General features: G+C 40.4%; 1 long non-coding RNA gene across 1 annotated transcript; it reads right to left on the bottom strand.

Annotated features, from left to right (window-relative positions):
* Window positions 1-5802: 5802 nt before the first annotated feature.
* LOC139436496 (uncharacterized) lies at window positions 5803-8492 on the bottom strand. Its single transcript, XR_011645763.1, has 2 exons — window positions 7968-8492; window positions 5803-7079 (listed from the first exon to the last, which is right to left on the bottom strand). It is a non-coding gene; the product is annotated as an uncharacterized lncRNA (long non-coding RNA).
* Window positions 8493-22819: the final 14327 nt, after the last annotated feature.

Here is a 22819-nt window from a genome sequence, read left to right on the forward strand (position 1 = left end):
TCAGCCTTTCACCATTGAGTGTAAATGTGGGTTATCATAAATGCCCTTTATCATGTTGAGAAAGTTTCCTTCTATTCCCAATTTTCTAAGTGGATTTGTCATGAAAGAATGTTGGAGTTTATCAAATGCATTTTCTGCATCAATTAAGATGTTCTTAGTTTTTTCCCCCCCTTCATTCTTTAATTGTGTTTTACATGCTTGATTTTCTTAGGTTGGACTGTCCTTGCATTCCTGGAATAAACTCCTACTTGGTCATGGTGTATAATTCTTTTTTTTTTTTTTAGCAGTTTTTTAAATTGTCTTTTTTTAAAAAAAGATACATAGATCACACAAAATGTTACATTAAAAAAATAAGGGGTTTCCATATACCCCACTCCCCACCCACATCCACTCCTTCCACATCAACAACCTCTTTCATCATTGTGGCACATTCATTGTATTTGGTGAATACATTTTGGAGCACTGCTACACCACATGGGTTGTAGTTTACATTGTAGTTTACACTCTCCCCAGTCCATTCAATGGGTTATGACAGGATATATAATGACCTGCATCTGACCTGTAATATCATTCAGGACAACTCCAAAAATGCGCCCATATCACACTTCTTTTTCCTTCTCCCTGCCCTCAGCAACTCCTATGGCCATTGTCTCCATGTCAATGATACAATTTCTTCCATTGTTAGAGTCACAATAGTTCTATAGTGGAATACCAGTAAATCCACTCTAATCTATATTTTATTCCTCCATCCTGTAGACCCTGGGATGGTGATGTCCACTCCACCTCTAAATCAGGAGGGGCTTAGATACCACATGGCTGATGGATGCGATTCTCCTGCTTGCAGTTGTAGACACTCTCAGTTCCCTGGTATGGTGGCTGACCATCCTCACCTCCCTGTTAGCTGACCTGGGTAAGTCCAATGAACCAGAGAGTAAGAGTTGCAACTCTGCTGAGGCTCAGAGCCCAGCTGGCATATGGACAGTCCAGAGATTCAAGTCTCCTGAGCACACACCAACCCCAGCGCCAACCACAGGTTCAGTAAAAGTGACAGAAGAAGCATGTGTAGAGAGGTCACATCTGAGTCCAACTCCATCACACTCAGGAGCACAAACACACAGGTTCTACAGGCAAATGGCTCCAGAGTTCAGTGCCTTGCCAGTGAGCCCTGCTTTGGAATTTGCACTCCTTGGTGTATAATTCTTTTAATATACTTTTGGACTCAGTTTTCCAGTGTTTTGTTGAAGATTTTTGAAACTATATCCATAAAGGATATTAGTCTGAAATTTTATTTTCCTGTGCTGTCTTTATCTGGCTTTGGTCTCAGGTAATGCTGGCCCATGGAATGAGTTAGGAAGTAATCACTCCTTTTCTATTTTTTGGAAGAGTTGAGCAGTTTTGATGTTAAAACTTCTTTAAACAGATTAATCAATGAAACCATCTGAAATTGGACTTTTCTTTGTTGGGAAGTTTTTGATTACTGATTCAGTCTCTTTACTTGTTATAGGTCTGTGGAGGTTTTCTATTTCTTCTTGTGTCAGATTAGGTAATTTGTGTGTTTCAACATTTTGGCCATTTCACCCAGGTTTTCTAATTTGTTGGTATATAATTGTTCATAGTACCCTCTTCATAATCCTTCTTATTTCTGTAAGTTTGCTAGTAATGTCCCCACTTTCTTCCTTATTTTCATTATCTTTGTCCTCCCTCTCTTTTTCTGTGTCTGTCTGGCTAAAGGGTTGTGGATTTTATTGATCTTTTTAAAAAAACCAACTTTTGGATTTGTTGATGCTCTCTTTTGTCTTTTCATTGATCTCTGCTCTAATTGTTACTATTCTCCTTCTACTAAGTTTGTGTTTAGTTTGTTCCTCTTGTTATAGTTTCTTTAGATGTGAAATTAGGTTATTTATTTGTGATCTCTCTTCTTTTTTTAAATATATTTTTTATTGAAGTATATAATTCATATATGAACATGCATAAACAATAAGTGTATAGTAAAGGTTATGAACTTACAAAATAAACATGTATAACATCATACAGGGATTCCATACATCACTCCTCCACCAACATCCTTCATTGTTGTGAAACATTTGTTACAAACTATGCAAGAACATCATCAAAATGTTACTACTACCTATGTTCCTATCTTACATTTGGTGTATTTCCCCCCCAACCCACCCTATTTAAAAATATATATATTTTTATTACAGAGGTTGTGAACTTACAAAACAATCATGCACATATGTAGAATTCCCATACAACACTCCTTCATCAACACACCACACCGTGGTGGAATATTTGTTATGATTATGAGATAATATCATCAGAATATTATGACCAGCCGTAGTCCATAGCATACATTTGGCACACTTTTCCCATACACCCCATTATCAACTAGTACATCTTTGGCATTGATGCAAAAATATTATAGTATTGCTGTGAACCACAGTTCATAGGTCACACCAATTGTATTTTTCCCGTGCTTCTCCACAATTCTCATCTACCTCTGGGTTCACTGTGTTATTCAGTTCCTATATTATTCTCTAGCTTTCTTTAAATTGATATTTACTTTCCCAGACTACCCTTTTCAGCCACAATCCCATTTATAAACCAGCTGCTACTCACTATAAAGTGTTACCATAACTCTATCCATTTCCACACTTTTACAGTCAAGTTAATTAAAACGTCTACATACATTAATCACCTCTTAACCCTCCTATTATCTCCCAATAATCTATACTCTAGGTTTTAACTCTATGCATTTATTATTTATATTTAGTTCACATTAATGAGACCGTGCAATATCTGTCCTTTTGTGTCTTCCTTACTTTGCTTAGCATAGTGTCTTCAAGGTTCATCCATGTTATCATATGTATTCCCATTTCATTTCTTCTTACTGCAGCATAGTAGTCCATCATATGTATATACCACATTTTGTTTATCTTCACTGGTTGATGGACACTTCGGTTGTTTCCATCTTTTGGCAATTGTCATTAACACTACTATCAACATTGGTGTGCAGATGTCTGTTCATGTCATAGTTTTTAGTATTTCTGGATATATTTCTAGTAGAGGCAATTGCTGGATCATATGGCAGTTCTATATTTAGTTTCCTGAGGAACTGCCGAACTGTCTTCCACAGAGGCTGCATCATTTTACAATCCCACCAACAATGAAGGAGTGTTCCTATTTCTCCACATCGTCTCCATTGTTGTCTGTTGTTTTTTTTTTTAAGATTATTTATTTTCCCCCATTTCACTCCTCCTGCCCTGCTGTTTTTGCTGTCTGTGTTGTCTTCTCTTCTCATTTTCCCTCCTCTAGGATTCACTGGGATTCAGTCTTGGGGACTTCTGATGTGGAGAAATTACACTACCTCAGTTCCTGGTTTCTACTGCACTTCACTCTGACTCTCCCCTTGTCTCTCTTTTGATGGTCATCATCTTGCTTGTGACTCACTTGCACAGCCACTGGCTCACCACATGGGCACTCATGCAGGCACTTGCACTCACCACATGGGCACTTATGCTCACCATGAGGGCACACTTTCTCTTTTTCTTTTTCACCAGGATGCCCCAGGGATCAAACCTGGGTCCTCCCATATGGTAGGCAGAAGCTCTATCACTTGAGCCACACCTGCTTCCTGTCTGTTTTTTTAAATAATGGCCATTCTATATGGTGTTAGATGATATCTCACTAGCATTTCCCTAATATGGAACATTTTTTTCATATGCTTTTTTGGCCATTTGTATTTCTTCTTTGGAGAAGTGTCTATTTAAATCTTTTTCCCAGTTTTAAATTGGGTTGCTTACTCTTTTATTGTTGAGTTGTATGATCTCAAATCAAAACCTTATCAGATATGTAGCTTCCAAATATTTTCTCCTATTGAGTGGGCTGCCTTTTCACCTTTTTTTTTTTTTAAGATTTATTTATTTTTGTTTATTTCTCTCCCCTTCCACCCCCTCATTGTCTGTTCTCTGTGTGCATTCACTGCATGTTCTTTGTCCACCTGCACTCTTGTCAGCAGCACTGGGAAGCTGTGTCTCTCTCTTTTTTTTTTTAAGATTTATTTTTTAAATTTATTTCTCCCCCCCCCCCCCCCTTCGCTGTGTGTGTTCTTCTGTGACTGCTTCTATCCTTATCAGTGGTACCGGAAATCTGTGTTTCTTTTTGTTGCGTCTTCTTGCTGTGTCAGCTCTCCGTGTGTGTGGCACCATTCCTGGGCAGGCTGCACTTTCTTTCATGCTGGGCAGCTCTCCATAGGGCACACTCCTTGCACGTGGGGCTCCCCTACATGGGGGCCACCCCTGCGTGGCACGGCACTCCTTGTGTGCATCAGCACTGCGCATGGGCCAGCTCCACACGGGTCAAGGAGGCCCGAGGTTTGAACCACAGACCTCCCATGTGGTAGGCAGATGCCCTATCCATTAGGCCAAGTTGGCATCCCCTGTGTCTCTTTTTGTTGAATCATCTTTCCATGTGTGCAGTGCCACTCCTGGGCAGGCTGAGCTTTTCTCGCGTGGGGTGGCTCTCCTTGTGGGGGCGCACTCCTTGTGTATGGGGCTCCCCTGTGTGGGGGACACCCCTGCGTGGCACGGCACTCCTTGTGCGCATCAGCACTGCACATGGGCCAGCTCACCACATGGGTTAGGAGGCCCTGGGCTTGAATCCTGGGCCTCCCGTATGGTAGGTGGATGCTCTATCAGTTTAGCCAAATCCACTTCCCCCTTTTCACCTTCTTGATGAAGTCCTTTGAATCACAGAAGTCTTTAAGTTTGGGAAAGTCCCATTTATCCATGCTTTCTTTCATTGCTCTTGCTTTTGGAGTAAGGTTTAAGAATCCACCACCGGGAAACGGACTTTGGCCCAGTGGTTAGGGCGTCCGTCTACCACATGGGAGGTCCGCGGTTCAAGTCCCGGGCCTCCTTGACCCGTGTGGAGCTGGCCCACGCACAGTGCTGATGCGCGCAAGGAGTGCCGTGCCACATGGGTGTCCCGCGCGTAGGGGAGCCCCACGCGCAAGGAGTGCACCCATAAGGAGAGCCGCCCAGCGCGAAGGAGGGAGCAGCCTGCCGAGGAATGGCGCCGCCCACACTTCCTGTGCCGCTGACGACAACAGAAGCGGACAAAGAAACAAGACGCAGCAAAAAGACACAGAAAACAGACAACTGGGGGAGGGGAGGGGAATTAAATAAATAAAAATAAATCTTTAAAAAAAAAAAAAAAAAGAATCCACCACCTACCACCATGTCTTGACAATGTTTCCCTACATTTTCTTCTAGGAGATTTATGGTTCTTGCTTTTATATTTAGTGTGGGAAAATGCTTGAATTTGAATGTGGGAACCTGGCTTGAAGTTGAAACGTTTCCATAATACAGATAAAAATTTTGCAGTTAGAAACACCAGCCTTGACTAGATAGAACACTGTCTGGTCAGCACAAAAACTGTTTGTGTGAGGAGGCATTTGAACTTGGTATGGCCTGTTCCCTAGTATTACGAGTGTTGCAGCTTTAATAACAAGCAGCCTTAAAAGTAAACATAGATAGCTACTGCTTTGTAATTTCTAAAAAAATATACAATGTGGAAACTAGGGTTGGGGCTCTCAGTTCCAGAAGATGTGAGTCCTTTGGTCCCATCTTTATTTCCTCTCTTGTGTCTTTCTTTCTGTCCTTTTATTTCTTAAGTTCTGCCTTTCCTTCCCTTCATGCAAACCTATTGCTGATCTGGTCTCAGCAATTTAGGTCTTTGATCCATTTTTGACGGAGTCGGTGACCCGAGGGTATTGGGAATGAAAGACAAAGAAAGACTGGGTTCAGGGGATCTGAGAGCATTGATTTCTCAAGCTCATCAGACAACTTTATTGAGTTGAGGGGCTAGTATATATACCCCTAACTTACGTGACATTCAGCCCAAAATCAAGTTACCTATTACCCTTACCTCATTCTATATTAACTAGGGATTGATGAACACCAACAAACTTTACTGGAACTATTATTATAAAAATCAGTAACTATACTTATAAATCTTGTTACTCAGGTCGTTCTGTTCTATATGTTATTGTTCTGCCTGTAGGTGTACTTTCCCAGCCATGATTGTGATCCGCACCGATAATCATAAGGGACAGCTTGACTCAGTGGTCAAGGAAGTAACTTGCTTCCATGGAAACAACATGCCTTTGTTTCCCACATTTCCCCCTTTTTGTTTTAGTCAGGGTGACTGTGCCTGTCTTAGGTTGCCCCCCAGGGGGTCTTACCCGTCATTGACTACCAGTCAAGCTCACTGACTTTGGGGTACTATTGTAGTGTTTTAGCAAGTACTAAGTTATTAGCCTGTCCCATTGTGTCCACACGGTGCAATCTCTGGCAAATACCTTTTCCCAGGCAAGCGACAACCATGAGCAACAGGATTAATACACATATCCCTATTCCGAAGGCAGATAAGAAATGCTGAGACTTCCACCAATCAACAGGATTAAACTTATTTAAATGTGAAATCAAATCATTAAAGATGTCCTTATCACTATCTACGTATATCTGATTATGAGACATTTCTAAAATCTTTTTCTGCAATTCCTCAATTTTTAATGACATATTTCCTTTGTGTCCTAACAAATGATTTCTGATCTTATTCCATTGAAACATAGAAATGTTATAATCCAAAGGAGTAATACAAACATTACTTTCATTCTAATCACATTTCAATCCTTTTAACAAATTCAAATTATAAACTTGATCTCCTAAGTGTAAAACAGCAGATTCCAAATCACTAACTCTGTCGTTAAGCCCTTCATCAATATGCTCCTGACTGTGCCATAAGTCACTTGCATTCTTGTGCCAGTCATGCACGTATTGCTGTGTTTGCACCGTCTCATGCAATGCAACAGCAGCAGTGGCAGCAGCAGTGATGACACCAATGAGGCCAAGAATGCCAGCTATGAGAAGTCCCAAAAATCTCTTAGATAATTTCAACAGTCCTTGAGCCAGATGGAAAAGAAGATGACTCTCAGGAGATGACTGCCACATCTGATTCATTTTCACCAGGATCCACACTCCTCGTCTTCAGCGAGCCATGGTGATAATATCTCCATTCTGTAAAATATTCTCAGACAAGCAAGTGTACAAAGCACCATCCTTATAGAACAAAGCATTTTCAGTTATGGTAGCCTTCCCTACCACAAACACATATGGATCTCTGACACATGATTGAAAATGATGAATTTGATCCAAATGTAAATATTGTCTATTCATACTTTTATTACCTTTCCATTCAGAAGTAGATGCCACTCCTAAGAAGACTTTCCATATTTGTTTTTGATCATGGACTCCAGTACTATTGCACCATGGAAAAGGAACCCATTTCCCTATATTTTTCCAATCACTATTATTTTTAGTAAAAATTTTTTTTTCATCAAGAAACAAAGATTCATGGAAAGGATATTGTACATTACTAACTTGTTGTCCTTTGCTATTTAAACCATACTAAATAAATCTACCCTTATATTTGTTGGGATTCCCCATAGGGGCACTTTCCCAAACTATTCCATAGGAATCATTAAAAAAGACAGATCCTCTTCCCATATGGCATTCATACCATCTTTGCATATCACCAGCATTCTTCTTAGGACAACTATAACTTGGATACTTATATTCTTGGTATTGATAGGATGGGAATAAAGTTGCCAAAAATTTAGTATTATTATGGCTAAAATTGATCTTAGTTCTATTTTTCACAGCCATACATGGTGGGCGATTGCCAATGCAAAGAGGTTGGAAATCAAATGGAAGAAGGAGATTATAAATCCTTTGTCCTTCTTCTTGTGACTTAAGTGGTAGTCTATCATCCACAGGTCCAGGAAATATATGAGTTTTATTCAAATAAACAGGAAAAGAAGGATCTTTCCAGGTTAACAGTCAAAGTAATGGGGAATTAGGGATATAAGCCCAATATGTGTAATTACCATTGCCAGTTTCACTCACTATCAGTAGGATCCATATGTGTAGAAGACTCCACTTCTTCAGTCCTAGGTTTAATCCTTTTTGCCAGAAGCCAGCTTTCTTCTCCATTTTCTGAATTGATAAGAGCATAACCTCGCCCCCATACTTTAACCCTGCCTTTTTTCCATTCATTACTTAAAACATCTTTCCAAAATATTGGTTGATTCTCAGATTCTGCAATTTCTGTGGATGTTTGAGAATGTCCAAAATGACATTCAACCGGTGTCATAGAATCACAAACGTTAAGAAAATTTAAGGTAAATAAAGCTTTAGCCAATTGATCTTTAGGTGATATCATACCATCCCCCCTTTTTGTTTTAAAAGCATAGTCTTGAGAGTATGATGGCATCTTTCAACAATAGCTTGACCTGTAGGATTATGGAGAATGCCGGTAACATGTTCAATAGCATATTTCCTACAAAAGAAAGCAAAGGATTTACTAATGTAAGAGGGTCCATTATCAGTTTTAATTTTTAGAGGGCATCCCATTACAGCAAAAGCAGACCAGAGATGTAAGTGAACATGAAACTATTCCCCACTTTGAGCAGTAGCCCATATGAAATGAGAATAAGTGTCAATACAAACATGAACATATTGTAGTTTACCAAAGGATGGAATGTGAGTAACATCCATTTGCCATAACTGATTAGGAGTCAGGCCTCTGGGATTAGTTCCAGCCTGAAAAGGCACTGCTGTCAGTGGTCCACAGGTCGGACAAGTACGAATAATTTCCTGCGCTTGTAGTCTAGTAAGCTTTTGATATTTATTTCGCAGGCCTTTAGCATTAATGTGAGTTAAAGCATGGTAATCATGAGCACTTTGTAAACACCCCACTAATAAATCAGCTCGAGCATTACTTGCTGTCATAGGACCAGGCAAAGATGTATGAGAACATATATGTGTAATGTAAATAGGATGCTATCTTAATCTAATGAGCTGTTGCAAATCAGCAAAAAGTTGACATAATTCATCAGTAACAAAGATATGAGCCGTTTCAATATGCTTAACAGTAACGCATACATATTCAGAATCAGAGACAATATTCAAAGGTTCCTTAAATATTGTTAACACCTTAATGATGGCAGCAAGTTCAGTATGCTGAGCAGACGTGAATGGAGTCTGCCAAGCCTGCTCTTTTTAAGAAGTAACGTATGCTGCTTTTTTATTATTATTACTATCAGTAAATACTGTACAAGATAGTTGGGCTATGCACATAGCCCTGAAAAGCACTGCAAAAGTTTATTGTTGGGTTTTTTACAGATAGAGGAATGCAGCTGGCTTGATTTGTCTAAGAAGACACTAAAGAAAGTCTTAGCAAGTTTTAAAACAAAGTGATAGCAACACAGCTGGGCATTAACTTTTTGCAACAAACAGTGTTTGGGATTGCTGCATACTACAGTGTTGTTACTTTAATCTATGATAAGAGGTTGTTTCTGTGACACACACTCTTTTATAATAATTAAAACCATAACTAACCACATTGTACTTTTCTTTTTAATATTATGCTGAAATATTTGTAACTTTATATACTTTTAAGCATTTATAGAAATTTTTACTCATACAACTTTAATTAACAGAGGGTTAAAGGAAAGAAAAAACTTGTTAATTTATAACACTTTAAAACACCTTTTATTCAACTTATAATTTTTCTTTCAAGGTAAAAGAACAAATCTTTTAGAATTAGTTTGGAATAAAAGGCTACTTTTCAGGATTTGATTTTGAAAAAGCAGTTTTGAATATTATGTTCCTTTAAAAGAGATAAAACTTTTCCTTCTTGGAACACTGAGGAAATGATGAGGTTAAAGCACAAGAAGCTATTTTGATAAAACAGACTTTCTTTGTATACTGATTATTGAGGATAAATACTTTTACCAAAACAGATTAATGATTTGAGAGGCTTTGAGAAAGAACAAAATTTTAACTTTGCTTTAGTATACTACTTCATATTAAAGCTTTTAAAATTTTATAGAAAGACCCATCAAATTTTATTTAACTTTAATTATAAAAATTTCTTTTCTATGAACCTTCTGCACTTTCAGTATTCACTCAGGTTTTGTTCCATATTTTACTCTTTCTTAAGAACTAATCATTTTATCTTAGGACAAAATCATTTCCTGTTTCCTTAATAATAAAAACACATTTCATATAGCCCACATACGAAGTTATCAAGCAAACTTCTTATAACATAATACTGTCAACACTAAACAAGCTTGTTAAAATAATAAACTTTTCTTTACTTTGAATACTTAGTAGCATGCAATATCAGAAACAGTTTCCTAGAAGCAAGTTGTCAAAGGAGGCTGGCTGCAGCCAAGCTTTTCTATTATAAAATTACCTTTTATTATTATTATTATTATTAATTCAGGTTTGTTTAATAATGACCTTTTGGAATTAGCCACTTAAACACTTTAATTTAAACAATGCTTCATAAGACTTTTTATAATTATTTATAACCATATAGACTATAATTATATTATTTTAAGACAAATTTTACTTTTACAGAAAACTTTTTTTTTTTTTTTTTACTTAAAGTTACCACAGTACTTTCTATAACTTGCCACATGCATTTAAGTTCCAAGAGTATGAAAATTAGCCATCCTACTTTAGGGCAAAACACACTTTTTTGCAAAAACTTATTAAATTTCAGTTAGCATTCTCACAAACTTTTAACCTTTTTAATATTCATTTAAGTTTTACATCCTTCATATTATCCTGTGAAGGAAAATAAGCTATTCATTTCAATCTAGGCAAGAACAACTTTTTATAAAAAGACTTATAGTAATTTTGTTAATCAAGACTCACAATTTTTATCATTATAGAGATCTTATTAACATTTAAACTTATGTATTAATATAAGCACTTATTTAATTTTTGGCCATTTGAATAGAGCTCTTTTATAAATTTTTATTAATTTATATTACCATCCGGAGGTATCAAAATATACACTGACATTGAATGAACAAACACAGAACAATCACAACACAGTAACAGAAACATACAGTTTACAATTAACTCATAATTCTTAATTTCTTGGTATAGCTGCTTTTAAGCTCTCCATTATATCACATTTTAAATATTACTTCTTAAGATTTGTTCTAGAATCTATGTTGCCTGTAACATGCAAGCTTGTGCTTGGAAACATTTTTATTAGTTATCAGCAATCAGTTAAGATAACTTGAGCAGCATAAATGCAGTTAAAACTCTAATTTAGCAGTTTAGACAGACCGTTAACACACATTTTTGGATTATTACTCTGTAAGACTATACTGAGACTTGAAGTTCAGGAGTAAACTATTGATTTAAAACTGAAAATTCCTTTTTAAACCTTGATAAAAATTTTGTACTAATTTTATTATCTTGGTTAAATAAGCCCAATTAGAATTAGCATGGAAATAAAACAGAACACCAATGTTGCCATGTTTTTCTCTTTTTCCAGTGGCTTAACTCTATTAACTCCCACTAGCCCACAGCTACATTGTTATGTAGACAGCAGGGGGGTTGCAGAGTTGCTGCCAGAATAGTTTCCTTATCTTAGTTAACACTTTAACAGAGAGTTTTCTTACAAGCCTGATTTCACTAAGAAGGACATTATTTAGTATCTTTGCCCGTTTTAAATCTTTCAATAGTTTAAAAGTTTTTGGCTCAGGATGAAACTTGACACCCCCTTGCAGATTCTTTGTATCTGATGGTATCGCATGTAATGTTACAGGGAAAGCAGATAATAATTGTTTAACATAAGGCAAAGAATCAGCAACATCTGAAAACATTTCTAATTTAGGCTTAGTAACAGAAGGCAATTTAGTAGGTGCAGAGGGTCGTACTGGATACACAGAAGATATTTCATTAGGACACTTCACTGAGCTTTTATTGATGAAAGGGTTAATATCAGGATGGGGAAAAAAAAAACGTGATGGTTCCCCATTTGCCTCAACCTCCTGTTCTTGTTCCATTTTACTTCCTTTTTCCATTTCAAATTTACTTATGGGCTTAGAAAATATAGTAATTTCATCTTTCTCTCCTTCTTCAGACAGTAAAGGATCTAAGGCGGCAGCAATTTGCTGGCACAAAGCCCACACAGATAAAGGAATGGATTCCCCTCTTTGATATACTCTTCGTAAAGCTTTCATTATACATTTCCACTGTTTCAAATTTAAAACATTACACCCCTGAGGCTGAAACCAGTAACAATGTTTCTGAATTAAGGCAAAAAGCTCAAGTAAATCTGCTGTTTTTATTGTGACACCAACCGTATGTAAAAGCATTTTTAAAACTTGTGAATATTCTTCCAAGCGTCCTGGCTGATTACCCATATCCTGATGCTAGCGGAAAGCAAAACTTAGTAATATGAAGCAACAATCTACCTGGGTTAACTAATTTCGATGCTCCTTACCTTAAAAAAGGCTTTTCAGCTTTCCGCGTTCCTGATCCAGAGGTGGAAGATTCTACGCTGCCATGTCTTGATGAATCCTCTGCCTCGGGCCCCACATTTGGGTGCCACCTGTAGGAGTTGGTGACCCGAGGGTATTGGGAATGAAAGACAAAGAAAGATTGGGTTCAGGGGATCTGAGAGCATTGATTTCTGAAGCTCATCAGACAACTTTATTGAGTCGAGGGGCTAGTATATATACCCCTAACTTACGTGGCATTCATTAGCAAATCAAGTTACCTATTACCCTTACCTTATTCTATATTAACTAGTGAGTGATGAACACCAACAAACTTTACTGGAACTATTATTATAAAAATAAGTAAATATACTCATAAATCTTGTTACTCGGGTCGTTCTGTTCTATATGTTATTGTTCTGCCTGTAGGTGTACTTTCCCAGCCATGATTGTGATCCACACTGATAATTAAAAGGGACAGCTTGACTCAGTGGTCAAGGAAGTAACTTGCTTCCATGGAAACAACATGCCTTTGTTTCCCACACATTTTGAGTTAATGTTTGTATAAGTTATGAGATAGAGGTCTTCTGTCTTTCTTTTGGCCATGGATATCCAGTTTTCCCAGTACTATTTGCTCAATAGACTCTTCTGCGCCAGCTAGGTGGGTTTGACAGGCTTGTCAAAAATCACTTGGCCATAGATGTGAGGGTCTGTTTCTGAACCATCAATTCATTTCCATTGGTCTATATGTCTATATGCCAATACCATGCTTTTTTTTTTTTTTTTTTTTTTTTTTTTTTACCACTGTAGCTAGGTAATATGATTTGAAGTCTGGAAGTGAGAGTCCTCCAACTTCACTTTTCCTTTTTAAGATGTTTCTAGCTATTCAGAGTCTCTTATCCTTCCATATAAATTTGATAATTCAGTTTTCCATTTGTTCAAAACTACAGTGGAATTTTTATTGGAATTGCATTGAATCAGTATATCAATCTGGGTAGAATTGACATCTTAATGATATTTAGTCCTCCAATCCATGAACATGAATATTCTTCCAATTATTTAGGTCTTTTTTAAGCAATGCATTGTTGTTTTCTGAATACAAGTGCTTTACATCCTTGGTTAAGTTTATTCCTAAATATTTGATGTTTTAGTTGCTATTATAAATTAAAATTTCCCCCTGACTTCCTTCTCAGATTGTACATCACAAATGTATAGAAATGCCATTGATTTTTACTATTGATCTTGTATCCTGACACTCTACAGAAATTGTTTATTAGCTCTAGCAGCTTTGTTGTAGTTTTTTGGGACTTTCTAGATATAGGATCATATCTGTGAATAGTGAAAGTTTTACTTCTTCCTTTCTGATTTGGATGACTTTTATTTATTTTCCTTGTCTGATTACTCCAGCTGGAACCTCTATATAGTACTATATTGAACAACAGTGGTGATGGTGAGTGTCCTTGTCTTATCTCTGATCTCATTGGGAAAGCTTTCAGTCTTTCACCATTGAGTACAATGTTAACTGGGGTTTTTTTCATATATGCCTTTATCATGTTGAGAAAGTTTCCTTCAATCCCTATCTTTTGTAGCATTTTTTTTATCAAGAAAGAATGCTGTATTTTGTCAAATACCTTTTCTGTGTCAATCGATAAGATCATGTGATTTTTCTTCTTTGATTTGTTAATGTGGTGTATTATGGTGATTGGTTTTCTTGTGTTGAACCACCCTTGCATGCCTGGTATAAAGCCCAGTTGATAATGATGAATAATTCTTTTAATGTGTTGTTGGTTTCAACTAGCAAGTATTTTATTGAGGATTTTTGCAGCTGTATTCATTAGAGAAATGGATCTATAATTTTCTTTTTTCATAATACCTTTATTTGGCTTTGGTATTAGGGTGATACTGGCTTTATAGAATGAGTTTGGTAGTGATCCTTCTTGTTCAATTTTTTTAGAAGAGCTTGAGTAAGATTGGTATAAATCTTCTTTGAATGCTTGGTAGAACTCACCTGTGAAACCATCTAGTCTTGGGCTTTTCATTTTGGGAAGCTGTTTGATGACTGTTTCAATCTCTTTACTTGTGATTGGTTTGTTGAGGTCTTCCATTTCTTCTAGGGTCAATGTAGGTTGTTTGTACATTCCTAGGAATTTTTCCATTTCATCTACATTGTCTAGTTTTTTGGCATAAAGTTGTTCGTAGTATTCTCTTATGATTTCTTTTATTTCTGTGGGGACAGTAGTAATGTTCCCATTTTCACTTTTTATTTCATTTATTTGCATCTTCTCTCTTTTTTCCCCCAGTCTAGCTAAGGGTTTGTCAATTTTGTTAGTCTTTTTGAAGAACCAACTTTTGGTATTTGGTATTTGGTAATTCTCTCTATTGTTTTTTCTTGTTCTCAATTTCATTTATTTCTGCTCTGATCTTTGTTATTTCATTCCTTCTACTTGCTTTGGGATTAGTTTCCTGATCTTTTTCTAGTTCCTCCAACTGTGTAGTTAGGTCATTGATTTTAGCTCTTTCTTCTCTTTTAATGTAAGCATTGAGGGCTATAAATTTTCCTCTCAGAACTGTCTTTGCTGCAACCGATAGGTTCTGATATATTGTGTTCTCATTGTCATTCATCTTGAGATATTTATTGATTTCTCTTGAAATTTCTTCTTTGACCCACTGATAATTTAGGAATGTATTGTTTAATCTCCATATATGTGTGAATTTTCCCTTTATCTGCCTCTTGTTGATTTCCAACTTTATTTCATTATGGTCAGAGGCAGTGCTTTGTATAATTTTGATCTTGTTGAATTTACTGAGATCTGCTTTGTGACCCAACATATGGTCTATCCTGGAGAGAGATCCATGAGCACTTGAAAAAAATGTATATCCTGCTGTTTTGGGGTGCAATGTTCTGTGTGTGTCCATCAGGTTTAGTCCATTTATAATATTACTTGAATTCTCTATTTATTTATTGATTCTCTGCTCAGATATTCTATTCAATGATGAGAGTGGTGTATTGAAGTCTCCAACTATTATTGTAGAGATGTTTATTTCTCCCTTCAGTTTTGCCAGTGTTTGCCTCATGTATTTTGGGGCATCCTGGTTAGGTGCATATATAAGATTATTTCTTCCTGGTGAATCACACCTTTTATTAACAAATAATGTCCTTTCTTGTCTCTAATAACAATTTTGCTTTTAAAGTCTACTTCATCTGATATAAGTATAGTGACCCCAGTTTTTTTTTTTTTTTTTTTTACTGCATGCTTGGAATATCTTTTTCCAACCTTTCACTTTCAGTCTATTGGTATCTGTGGGTCTAAGGTGAGTCTCTTGCAGACAGCATATAGATGGTTTATATTTTCTTATCCATTCCACCAGTCTGTGTCTTCTGCTTGGGGAGTTTAATCCTTTAACATTCAATGTTATTACTGTAAAGGCAGTTCTTATTTCATTCATTTTGACCTTTGGGTTTTATCTGTCATTTTATTTTCACCACTCTTTTGACACTTTTAGTTACTGTTACTGATAAAATCATAATTTCTAGATTCTTTTCCAAGCCCCTCTGTCCTGTCTTTTCTTTTCAGACTGTAACACTCCCTTTAGTATTTCCTGCAAAACTGGCCTTTTTGTTATAAATTCCCTCAGTTTCTGTTTATATGTAAATATTCTAAACTTGCCCTCATTTTTTGAAAGATAATCTTGCTGGAAATAAAGTTCTTGACTGGCAGTTTTTCTTTTGCAGTATCTTAAATATATCATACCACTGCCTTCTTGCCTCCATGGTTTCTGATGAGAAATCTGTACTTAATCTTATTGGGTATCCCTTATATATTATTTATTGCTTTTCTCTTACTGTTTTTGGAATTCTCTCTTTGTCTTTGGCATTTGATGTGCAGACTAGTATGTGTCCCAGAGTTGGTCTATTCAGATTTATTTGATGGGAGTACAATGTGCTTCTTGGACATGGATATCTATGTCCATCTATAGGGTCTGGAAATTTTCTACCTTTATTTCTTCAAATATTCCTTCTTCCCCTTTCCCCTTCTCTTCTTCTGGGGTACCCATGACACATATGTTTGCATGTCTTTTGCTGTCATTTAGTTTTCTGAGACCCTGTTTAATTTTTTTTCCATTCTTTTCTCCATCTGTTCTTTAGTATGTTCATTTTTAGAGGCCATGTCTTTGAGCTCACTGATCCTTTCTTCTGCCTCTTGAAATCTGCTGTTTTTATGCCTCCAGTGTGTTTTTAATTTCATTTATGGCACCTTTCATTCCCATAAGAGCTGCTATTTTTTAAATGTATGCTTTCAAATTCTTCATGCTCATCCAGTGTCTTCTTACTATTCTTAATCTCTTTAGCCATCTCGTTGAATTTATTAAGGAGATTTGCTTGAACATCTAGATTAATTGTCTCAACTCCTTTATGTCATCTGTAGGCTTATCTTGTTCTTTTGACTGGGTCATATCTTCCTGTTTCTTGGTGTGGACTGTAATTTTTTGTCAGTGTCTGGGCATCTGGCTTGCTAGGTGTATTTATTCTGGGTGCAGTTTCTCCCTTTAGTTTAGGGATTTCTTGTCTTTTCTTCCTTGCTGGTTGTGTGGTAGAAGCCAAGGATGTAGTTGGTGCTGTAAGCTGTGGAGGCTGAAGTTGCCCACATTACCCCAGGAATTGATGAGGCTTCTCCCACCTTTCTCCTCTGTCAGGGGTAAGACAGAGCTGCAGCTGTGTGTAATAATCCAAGTTGTGCAGGACAAGACTGTAGTTGCCTGGAGAGACTGATGAAGCTTCACAGCCTTCCTCCCCTACCTGGGGCAGGGATGGAGCTGCAGGTGTGGTCTAATTGACCACAGTTACCCACAGCTAAACTGATTTAGCACTGGCACTCCCTCCCTTCCAGGAAGTGATTAGATTGTTAGGCATATGATTGGCTTATGTGGGCCAAATATGCCTGCAGTTGCCCTGAGATGCTGAGGGACCACCAGCTCCCTCCTATCCTATGGTGGGGGCAGAGGTGGAGATGGACTTGAAGGTGCTCAGCAAACCAGTTCATGTGGCCTGAAAACTCATCTGCCATTGCCTGGAGAGGACAAGGAAACTGAGCTCCTCTCCTATCTTATTGGGGTGCAGAGATGCAGCCTCAGGTGTCTGACTATTCAGTTCTGTGCTGGCCAAGAGCACCTGCAGTTGCCTGGAGTGCGGCGGCTTGCTTGGTCGGTAGAGGTGGGGTCTGGCTGCGGATGAGGGGTCGGTCCAGCTCTGGACGAGGGGTCGGTCCCGCTTGGGACGAGGGGTCGGTCCCACTTGGGACGAGGGGTCGGTCCGGCAGCAGACGAGGGATCGGTCTCACAAGAGGTTGCGCAGTTCGGCTGACGGGGTCGCCCGGCGAAGCCGGCGACGAAGGGGTCGCCCGGAGAAGCAGGCGACGAACTGGGGACAAGGGAGGCCAGGCCCTTGTCGGGGGCTCTCAGGACTGGAGGGCGCATGGCAGAAGAACTACCGCGGAGACAAGGTAAACACGCAAGTCCAACTTTATTGAGGGAGAGGCAACAGTTTTATAGGGGCTGGGGAAGGCTGATTGGTCAAAGCCACGCCCTGTTCTGATTGGTTGCCGGTGAAAGGTCAGTGGGCGGTACTGGATGGGGGAGGGGTGGTGGTTAGGGATTGGCTGTCGCTGTTGCTGGGGGAAGGGGCAGGGTTTAGGGATTGGTGGCTGCTGTTGCTGGGGTGGAGGGCAGACTTGAGTTTCCTGCCCACGCCTGGCTGTTGCTGCTGTCGGGGGAGGGGAAAAGGGCGGGCTGGATTTTTCCGCCCACACCTGGCTGTTGCTGCTGTCGGGGGAGGGGAAAAGGGCGGGCTGGATTTTTCCGCCCACACCTGGCTGTTGCTGCTGTCGGGGGAGGGGAAAAGGGCAGACTGGAATTTTCTGCCCTGCGCCTGCGCAGGGAGAAGGAAGAAGGGTGCCGCCCCACAAGGCATCGGGTGGCGCCATCTGGGAGGAGGGGCGGCCGCGGAAGCATGGCTGCCGAGAAGGGGAGACCCGAGGGCACTCTGCGCCCATGCCGAGCTTCCTTCAGGGGTGGCGGTGGGCCTGACCAACCACCCTATTATGGGGGCAGCGGAATTAGGCCTACCGCGGCCGCTCCCCTGCCAGGCCAGCAAACCACACTTCAGCCCGAGGGGTGACCGCACTGGAGAGCTTCATGCAAGTCCCACCAGCTTCCTCTCTGCTGGAGGTGGGACTGGAGCCTAGGCTAGGTTTGCAATCTGATCTTGGTGGAAAGAAGTCGGTCCCTAACTTCACTGTGATTTTCAGTCAGACTGGCTTACCCTCATGTCAGGGACAGAGTAAAAATGGCAGCTACCAGCCTCTTTCCAACCTGGACAGATTCAAACCCTAGCTGTTCCTAGGATTACACTTTAGCTAGCTCAGTCCACCTATCAGTAGCTGAAGTTAGTGGACAACCACCTCTTCCTCCCCCATTTATGGGAAATGGAGCTTCTAACTCCAGCCATGGAATAGCTCCTGATACCTTTGCTAGAGTAAGATGGGCACCAGCCTCTGCAACCTGGCTTGCAATTTCCCAGAGAGGTGGTGCAGGTCCTCCAGCTTCCTCTCTGCCAGAGATGGGGCTGGAGTTTAGGTTAGAGCTGCAATCCAACCTGGGTGGAAAGAAGCTGGTCCCTATCAGCACTGATTTTTCAATCAGCCCTCTTCCCCTTATGCCAAGGGGTGGAGTTAAAATGGTGGCTGCTGGTCTCTTTCTCACTTGGACAGGTTTAAACTTTAGCTGTTCTTAGAATTATACTTAACCTGCCAGCTTTACTAATCAGTCACAAAATAGCTCCCAAGGCAGCTTGCACTGTGGGTACTGGCCTCTGCACATGGAGGACTCTATTTATGAATCTTCTCCTTCTACATGATCAAGGATGTTTCAGGGTGTGGGCCCCCAAAACAGGTGCTTTAGATAGTTCTGGATGATTACTAACTGCCCTGTATGATGAGCTGACTCTTAGAGCTCCTTACTCTGCCTCCATCTTGGCTTCTGTAACAGTTTGATATAGTTATGAATTCCAAAAGGAAATATTGGATTGGTTGTAAACTGATCTTTTCCTCTGGGCATATTAGATTATATTGGATTCAGAGGTTTACTTGATTAAGTAATCAGGTAAACCTCTTGTGTCAGTAGAGTGTTGAGTCTTCACCCCTTGGTGGGTGGGGACTCACAGATAAAAGGCATGGTAAAGGACAGAGTTGAGGGGTTCTTAATGTGGAGTTTTGATGTTGGAGTTTGATGCTGAAGTCTTAAGCTGGAGCCCTGGGAAGTAAGCACATGGAGGAAAGAGAAGCAGACCCCAGGAAGAGAGGAAACCTGAGCCCAGGAAGAAGCAAACCCTGGGAAGAGAGGAACCCTGAAGCCAGAGAGAAGCCCGGGGAAGGGAGGAACCCAGGAAGCCTGAACCCTCACAAACACTGGCAACCATCTTGCTCCAACACATGGAAATAGACTTTGGTGAGGGAAGTAATTTATGCTTTATGGCCCAGTATCTGTAAGCTCCTACCCCAAATAAATACACTTTATAAAAACCAACCAATTTCTGGTATTTTCTTTCAGCACCCCTTTGGCTGACTAATACAGCCTCCCCCTTTCTTTTTAAATGTAAGCTTATATAACTGAGGTGAGGAGCCCCCGCTTCTCTAGACAGGGGGCTCGGGGTGGGGAGGCGCAGGCGTGAGAGGACGCACAGTGACTCGAAGGACAACTGTGGAGACAAGGCGGATGGCGCAGGTCTACTTTATTGAGGAAGTACAAGCAGTTTTATAGAGTATGAAGAGAGGGGATTGGTGGAGGGTGATGGGGTTCTGATAGGCTAGATTAGCTGTCGTTACCTTATAAGGGCGTAGAAGCAGAACTCGTCTACTAGGCTGGTCAGTAGTTACTAGGGAGAGCGTAAATTTGAGAGGGCTGAGCTGGATAGCTTGCTGATAGGTGGAAGAGAGCAGGTGTGTCTTTACGAGGTAGGAGGCCCTGAGATTGGCCCAGACAGAGGTGGTGTGAGGGGGCTTGCATGAGTTTCCCCTGCGGGGAGGCGTAGGTGCATACCTCGTCCTGAGGGGCCAACCAAGGGAGGCGTATTTCGTGCCTCAGACCTCAGAGGCGGCCAGTTCTGAGAGCCAAACTTTTGCATGCTTGCCCTCAATTCCCCCTTTGTTTTCTTTTAAGGCTAGGGTGGAGATAGCCAGAACTCGCTGGTTCTGCTTTAATGCGGTTAGGGAGGTAAAGACACGTCTGAACACTATGAGAAGAATAACAGCTATTAGGAAAAGGATACCATAGAAAATGAGATTGGCAGGGTTGAAAAATTGGGTGAACTTATTGAGTAGCTGACTGAGGAGGCTAATAGTAAATTCGGGGACAACGAGGTCATTAAAGGTTTCTATGTCATGCTGCAGAGAGAGGGTATAATTCCAAAAGGATTGGTTATAGGATTGGCAACACTGCCAAAGCCTATAAGTAAGAGAGCGTCTGGGGGGGAGTAAGAGAAACAGTGAGAGTTATCGATGTGGGTACGAAGGTGGGGTTGCATGGTAGCTGTAGAGAGCAGTTGCTTAGGATGAGTTGGGGGAAAACAAGGCTCTGCGGGGAAAGGGAAAGGAGTCCAGGAGGATGATGGACTGCCGCCCAGACCTCCATGGCCTGGCCTGTAGAGGCGAGCGAGAGCATAGCAAGCAGCAGGGCAACGAGGTTAGGGGGCTTCGTTGGGCCGATGGCTCTGGCTCTCCTATACAGGCGGATCAGGGCGGTGATGTCTGGAGCTTCATCCGACATGTTGAGGTGGTGTGTCTGGTGTTGGAGAGCTCGCATCCGCCGGCGGTCCCTCCGGGATGGCTTCCATGGACCCTGACTGGGTCGGTTTGGTCTCTCCGGTTGCTGGGCGGACATTCCTTCCAGGGATCCAGATGGGCTGTGGGACGTTATCTGGAAAAATACAAGCAAACCCTTGTCCTTGGGTTAGAAGGGGGCTGGGTCCCTGCCAGTTGTTGGATTCTGGGTTCTTCCAATATACGAGGGGAAGAGGAGTAGATATTATAGAGGGCCCCCAATGCTTATGCATTGGCGAGAGGCCATTCTTGTCAAATGTCATCAGATTTAAGTGTATTAGGCATGAAGTTAATAGTTCATCTGGTGTAGCTTGGGGCTGTATACCCCTCTCTTTTTCAATGAGAACCTTTAAGCGATGGTGCGTATTTTCTACTATGGCTTGACCTTGTGGATTGTATGGGATGCCAAAATGGTGTGTGATGTTGTACGTTCTGATAAAATTTTGGAACTCTCTGCTAGTATAGGCAGGGCCATTGTCTGTTTTTAGGTCCCAAGGCACTCCCATGAACAGGATGGCTTGTCGCAGTGCCTTTATGCAGTGCCTAGCCTTTTCACTGGCTAAGGCTGCCGCATAAGTTAAATGAGAATAAGTATCTATGATGACATGTACATATTTTAGCCTAGCAAATGTTGGGATGTGGGTGACATCCATTTGCCAGCGTGCGTTGGGCTTCAGGCCTCGGGGGTTAACCCCTTGAGGTTGTAGGGGTCCCAATGGTAAGAATGGTGCGCAGGTTTTGCAAAGGCGCACTAGGTGTTTGCATGTGTCGAAAGGTACGTCAGGGAGTAAGTGCTTTAAGGACGCAGCTGAAAAATGAAAGCGCGCATGCAGATTTTTTGCCTGACTGATGGGATCAACGGTCAATTGTTGCATTAGGAGTGCCAAGACTAAAGAGTCAACCAAATGGTTTCCTTCTGCTATAGCTCCTGGAAGTGAGGTATGACTTCTAACATGGCTGATATACCAGGGGTGATGTCTATGCTCCAGGGCCTTTTTTAGGTCAACCAGGGCTGCATCTAGAGGTGAGTCTGTGGGGAAGAAGGTGCAATACGCTATGGTTTTACAAACCTGGCAGGCATACTGGCTGTCTGAAAATATGTTAAGTAGTTCCTGACTAAATGTTTGAAGGGTTGCTATGATTGCATGTAGCTCACCCCTCTGGACTGAATTAGTTAACTTATAGGCCTGATATGAGGGTGTGCATTTGTTGGTTGTTTATGCTACAAAGCCAAATCCACGTTTGGATGCATCAGTGAATACTACTGTGGCATGAGGAATAGGCGCTCCAGAAGGGAACGCATGGTTTTGTTCCATTAACTTTATGCCTGTAAGGCCTTGCAACAACTTGCTTGAAGGGTAATGTGTGTCAAAGTCCCCAGTATACTGTTCCTTGAGCACTTGCATGCTATAGTTCTCCTGCAAGAGGGTGGTAGTTTGTTCTTTATTTAATGGCCATATAATTCGTGCAGGTTCTACAGTGTACCTTTGCCTACACAAAGTGACAAGGTCTGATGCCAAGGATATAAAGGCCTGTATTAGTGGCAGGAGCTTTGGGATGCGAGATTTAGACAAAT

The sequence above is a fragment of the Dasypus novemcinctus genome, chromosome 1 (assembly GCF_030445035.2).
Source record: "Dasypus novemcinctus isolate mDasNov1 chromosome 1, mDasNov1.1.hap2, whole genome shotgun sequence".
NCBI classification, from domain to species: domain Eukaryota; kingdom Metazoa; phylum Chordata; class Mammalia; order Cingulata; family Dasypodidae; genus Dasypus; species Dasypus novemcinctus.